This window comes from Talpa europaea, assembly GCF_964194135.1.
Source record: "Talpa europaea genome assembly, chromosome: 11".
Lineage (NCBI taxonomy): Eukaryota > Metazoa > Chordata > Mammalia > Eulipotyphla > Talpidae > Talpa > Talpa europaea.
The window spans coordinates 19,859,768-19,865,910 of record NC_140078.1 but is presented as its reverse complement, the minus strand read 5'-3'; the positions used below and the strand labels follow the sequence as shown (position 1 = coordinate 19,865,910).

General features: G+C 43.5%; 1 pseudogene across 1 annotated transcript; it reads left to right on the top strand.

Moving 5' to 3' along the window:
- Window positions 1-861: 861 nt before the first annotated feature.
- LOC311180207 (large ribosomal subunit protein eL37-like) lies at window positions 862-1,671 on the top strand (annotated as a pseudogene). Its single transcript has one exon. The product of its transcript is annotated as a large ribosomal subunit protein eL37-like (transcript).
- The last annotated feature ends 4,472 nt before the right edge of the window (window positions 1,672-6,143 follow it).

Genomic DNA, 6,143 nt, shown 5'->3' with positions numbered 1-6,143 from the left:
TACCAAAATTTAAAATCAGATCTCACTTAAAATAGTTCCCCTTAAAGGGCCTCCCCGATGGCGCAGCGGTTGAGCTCTGGGTTGCGAAGCTGCCCGCAGCCTCTGCAGCGCTGATTCGATTCCCGGCTGCTCCCCGGCCACCGGAGGAGGGTCCCACATGACGCGCAGACCTCTCCTGCCGCCCGCTGCTCCCCTCAGCAGTGTACTTCGGTCCTTCTGCCTGCTCTGCTCCCCGCTCTGGCTCTGGTGAATTCTCTCACCCTCCCACGCTTCTGACTGTACCCAGTGCATGTACAAAACAAACAAACAAACAAATAAATAAATAAAAATACATGCCTCTTTGAAAAAAAAAAATAGTTTCTCTTAAAAATATCAGCTAACTGGCAACACTAGACCCTTCAGGGTAGTGGTCAAAGGGCCCATTATAACCCTGTAATTTATCTGATAACTTCTCATTTTATCTAAAAAAAAATTTAAGCTAATTTATCATCCATTCTATAACATAACTTAAGGGTAAACATTTAAATTATAATATTTTAACTAATCCAACTCCCAAAACACCTGAGTATATTGATACTTCAGGAAAATAAGCTTTATTCTGAACTTTCATGTGTATCTAACAATGTAGTCATGTGCATTATTTGAAAAATTCCAACAGTTTATTCATTCACTCAAAAGATACTTAGTTCCCATCATAGGCACTAGGAAAAAATTAATAAGGTAGACATGGCTCCTGCTTTCATGGAGCTCAATGCCCAGAGGGATATAATGGAAAGAAGCTATACTGAATAGGAAGCACAAGGAAACACTAAGCTTAGGATCTTGAATTTATTCTACAAACAACCCCATTGAGTTTGGCCCTAGCCACAGAAGCAAGATGACGAAAGGAACATCAGCATTCGGAAAGCACAGCAGTAAGACACACTCGTTGTGCTGTGGCTCTAAGGCCTACCACCTTCAGAAGTTAACCTGCGGCAAGTGTGGCTACCCTGCCAAGCAGAAGAGAAAGTACAACTGGAGTGCTGAAGCTAAAAGTTGAAATACCACCAGGACTGGTCAAATGAGGCACCTAAAACTTGTATACCAGTTTCAGGCGTGGTTTCTGTGAAGGAACAACAACTAACCTGCTGTTGCAGGGTCCAGTTCATCTTAATGATTTCAGCAGTCCCGCAATAAATTTCTGGTTTTAAAAAATGTGAAAAAAAAAAAAAAGGCCTCCCTGGTGGCGCAGCGGTTGAGCGCTGAGATGCGAAGCTGTCCACAGCCTCTGCAGCACCAGTTCGATCCCCGGCCAGCGGGCAAGGGTCCTACATGGCGCGGCAGACCTCTCCCGTCTCACCCGCTGCTCCCCTCAGCAGTGTATTTCGTCAGTCTACCCATTCTGTTCTTCGCTCTGGTGAATTCTCTTACCCTCCCGGGCTTCTGACTGTACCCAGTGCTTGTATAAGTAAATAAATAAATCTTTAAAAAAAAAAAAAAGTGAAAAAAACAAACAAAAACCACAACCCCAGGACCTCATAGGCAAGCTGTTCAACCTCTCTGGACTTGTTTCCTTGTCGATAAAAAAAAAAAAAAAAAGGTTTAAAATAGGCAGTTGCTGCCTAAAAGTCCTTTCCAGCTTGAAATTCTACCAGCATCACAAGAATTTAGTCCATTTTTTTTTAGTTCATAACATTTATTAGCTTCCTCCCTTAATCTAGGAATCATGATCAGTTGTCATGGAAATTACCATAGTGCTCCATATAGTGGATGATAATATTACAGTAATTGCTAGAAGCCGAAGGGAACAGGCAGCAAGAAAAGTGACTTACTCAGAAAGTCACCTACTTTCAATATATAGGAGCTGGGGTTGTTGCAGCTGGGGGAAGGGGGAAAGAGACAGGAAGGTATGAAACCAGGTACTAACTCAAAAATAAAAGTTTTTGAGTTAGACAGATGTTGTGGTTTCTTTCCCGAGACATCAGATCTACTTTCCCCCAGTTCATAAGTTGTTTTTTTTTTTTTTTTAAGATTTATTTATTTATACAAGCATTGGGTACAGTCAGAAGCGCGGGAGGGTGAGAGAATTCACCAGAGCCAGAGCAGGGAGCAGAGCAGGCAGAAGGACCGAAGTACACTGCTGAGGGGAGCAGTGGCAGGTGGCAGGAGAGGTGGGTGGCAGGAGAGGTCTGTGCGCCATGTGGGACCCTCCTCTGGTGGCGGTGGCCGGGGAGCAGCCGGGGATCGAACCAGCGCTGCAGAGGCTGCGGGCAGCTTTGCAACCCAGTGCTCAACTACTGCGCCACCAGGGAGGCCCTCCAGCTCATAAATTGTTAAGAGACTGACATCAACGACAACAAAAAAGCCAGTAGTACAAGGACAAAGTTCATTGTTGCTGTATTTTGAGTCCTAAGATACTCACTATCCTACAACCCCAGTAAAATGAAGTTAGTTCATCTAATGACAGGGAACTAGAGCACTGCAACTGGCGTTTCTTCAATATTAGAGAGTATCATCTAGAACTCGGTTGGCCTACATGGACCAAGAAAGGAGCAAAAAAGTAGTGTAGCATGACCAGTGTGTCAAAGAAAAAGTGTTCACCTGGGCCTCCTGGTGGTGCAAGTGGTTAAAATGCAGCACAATGGAACTAATCTGCAGCCTCTGCACCATGAGTTCAATCCCTGGCCAGCGAGGTGACCCACATGGTGCAGCAGACCTTTCCTGACTCACCCACTACCCCCTTCAGCAGTGGATTTCAGTCAATCCACCTGTTCTGTTCCCCACTCTGTCTCTGGTGAATCCTCTCACCACCCGCACCTCTGGCCTGTACCCCATTCTTGTGTGCATAAATAAATAAATCTTTAAAAAAAAAAAAAAAGTACTCACCTGGTGATAAATGGCAAGTTGCACTAGGCTTTGTATCAGAAACTAAAGAAAATGGTGTCGGCTTTGACAAACTTGACAATAAATAAGTTCTGTTTAAAAGAGCCAACAAATAAGGGGAAAAATCTGAAGATATAAACTCAAGCATTTTGCCAAATTTGGCTAATGCCACAAAGGCCTGCCCAAAAGTCAGAGTCCTTTGCCTCAGAGTCCCCCAAAGAGCCAGGCTACAAGCATCTTATACATAAGGAGATCAGCACAAGAAGTCATTAAGACAGAGGGCTTGGCAGAAAGACTGGGGACTATCTTCACTCCTGTGAAAAGGAAATTTGCTCAGGTCAGGAACAGGCTCAGGTCCATGGATGTGTGTCTCTGACCTCAAAAATCTTTCTCCATCTTCAGGAGAAATCAGTCACTCTCACAGTCCAGATGTCAGGGCCTCTAATCTCATATGTAACATTGCTACTGAAAGGCAGCCCCAACCGCCTCATGCTGGGGCATCAAATTCAAAGTAAAAATATTACAGGTAAAACCAAATATCTACACAGGCTGGACGTAATCCAAGGGGCTGCCAGTTTGCAACCACTTATCTAGAGGTAAGATCCTCTGAAAGTATCTGGAAGAGAAAGGATTTTAGAGTTCCTAAGAAAGAACATTGTCAGAGGAATAGCGTTTCTAAGGAGCTATCCAGGGTCCTAGATCTCTTGGATTCCAAGCTTTAGACCATGAGTTCAGTCTTCTTTGGTTTGATCCACTGAGTCAAGATTTAAAAAAAAGATTTAGACATTTTAGGAATACAAATACCCCAAACTTTACTTCTCTTGTCTTTTGAATTTACTACCTGTAGAAGTTTGTGTGTTAAGTCTGGACCCCAGTCTTCCCCCCCACAAATGACTAGACTCTGCCTGACTTCACTCCTATAAACCACATCCATGTCAGTGGCTTGGCTAGCCAGTGAGATGAAGTGTTCAGCAGCTTGGTTCCCTCATAGAGGTATCTTTAAGACTCTTCTCCCTGGATGCCACAACTGAAAGTTCTTTTTCTGTGCAAAAGAGCACAATTGCTCCATTACAGTCAAATGCCCGCAGTGTTCAAATGCTCTTCCCTGAAGCAAGACAGCATTCCTTCTGCTTCACTCCATCATTATTATATCACCTCCAGATTCCCTTATCATCTGCCAAACAGTAAAAAGACAAGCGATCCTTGAAATAGTAACTTAATCCAAAGAGTGAAGATTTATTGCTGAAAAGCTTTGTTTCTTATTTACCAGATCCCTCAAGCTAGAGTTATAAGCAGGCAGAACACAGCAACAATGGTTTTTAGGAAAAAACCTAGCAGCAATGAGCATGAAAGACAGGCTTCAGGGAGGCTGGTTAGGAAGCTCCTACAGGGAATTAATGATCCTACAGACCCAAGATGGTCAAAGCAGGCTCTGTGAATGAAACAGGTTATGGACCTACAGTCTGGCGGTGTACATGGTCCTCAAGACAGTCTGACTTATATGAGTGTCATCAAAAGAATTTAGTACCATGCATTCGCATGGTAGGCACTCAAGTGGTCAGGCACATGGGATAGTACTACTCTTGATAAGATCTCTCAGGGTACACATCAAAGAAACTAAGGACCAGAAAGCCTTAAATGATTTTTCTCAAGCTCACAGAATGGGTGAATGGTGAAAAGGAAAAGAGCAAAGGCTTTGGATGCAAGCAGATATATGTTAAAATTCAAGGTTGCTATAAGGCATAGGGCAAGTCACCCAAGTATTCTCAATCTGTTTTCTCATTTACAAAGTAAGAATAGGGCCTCCCCTGGTGGTGCAACGGTTGAGCACTGGGCTGCAAAACTGCCCGCAGCCTCTGCAGCGCCGGTTCAATCCCCAGCCACCAGCGAGGGTCCCACATGGCGTGCAGACCTCTCCTGCTGCCCACTGCTCCCCTCACCAGTGTATTTCGTCAGTCTGCCTGTTCTGTTCCCTGCTCTGGCTCTGGTGAATTCTCTTACCCACCCGCGCTTCTGACTGTGCCCAGTGCTTGTATAAATAAATAAATAAATCTTTACCAAAAAAAAAAAAAAAAAAAAAGAGGTAAGAATAATACCTATTTTTGTAGGGCTGCTACGAAGACTAAGAGATATTACCCTCTAGATAGAACCCCACCCCCAATTTACAGGAAATATGTAGAAAACAGAAACATATTAAAGACCAGCGATGCAATGAGAAAAATTCAGAACATGGGCAACTATAGAAAAACCCTGTTTCATCAACAAAAAAGGGGGGAAAATAGAAGTATAAATAAAAGAGACTTAGGGGGCCTCCCTGGTGGTGCAAGGGGTTAAGTCTCAGCACTATCAAGCTATCGGCAGCCACTGCAGCACAAGTTTGATCCTTGGCCAGGGAGCTGACCCACATGGTGCAGCAGACCTCTCCCATCTCACCCACTGCTCCCCCTCAGCAGTGTATTTCACTAGATCTGCCTGTTCTGCTCCCCATTCTTGTCTCTGGTGAATCCTCTCACCTCCCCCTTAAGCCCACAACTCTGGCCTACACCCCAGCTCTTGCATGCATAAATAAATCTTAAAAAAAAAAAAAAAAGAATTGGATATACAACCAATTACAATGTGTGGATCTTATTATGAACCCTAAATCAAACAAACTATTAAAAATAAGGTTGTGAGGCCTCCCTGGTGGTGCAGGCGGTTGAGTACAGCGCTGTGAAGCTGTCTACAGCCTCTGCAGCACAGGTTCGATCCTGGCTGGCCATGGAGATACCCACATGGCACAGAGGACCTCTCCTGTCTCACCCGCTGCTCCCCTCAGCAGTGTATTTCCGTCGATCTGCCTGCTCTGTTCCCCACTCTTTCTCTGGTGAATCTTCTCACCCTCCTTCACATCTGCCCTGTACCCCAGTTCTTGTATAAATAATCTTTAAAAAAAAATAAGGTTGTGACATTTATGAAACAATTGGAAATTTGAACATAATCTGGATTTTGATTGCATTATGGAATTGTTAAATCTTATAAGATGGCTGCATTTTTTAAAAATCGTCTTTTAGAAATACAGTGTAAAATATTTAAGGCCAAAATATAATAACAGCTGAGGTTTTCTTCAAAGAACAGGATGAGATAAAGCAGATAGGTATATAAATGAATTAAGATTAGCCATGAATAACTACTGAAGCTAAGGGATGGGCATACTCTTCATTCATCTATTTTTCTACTTTGTATGTTTGAAATTTTCCATATTAAAAAGAGAATTGGTTAGGGCCTCCCCTGGTGGTGCAGCA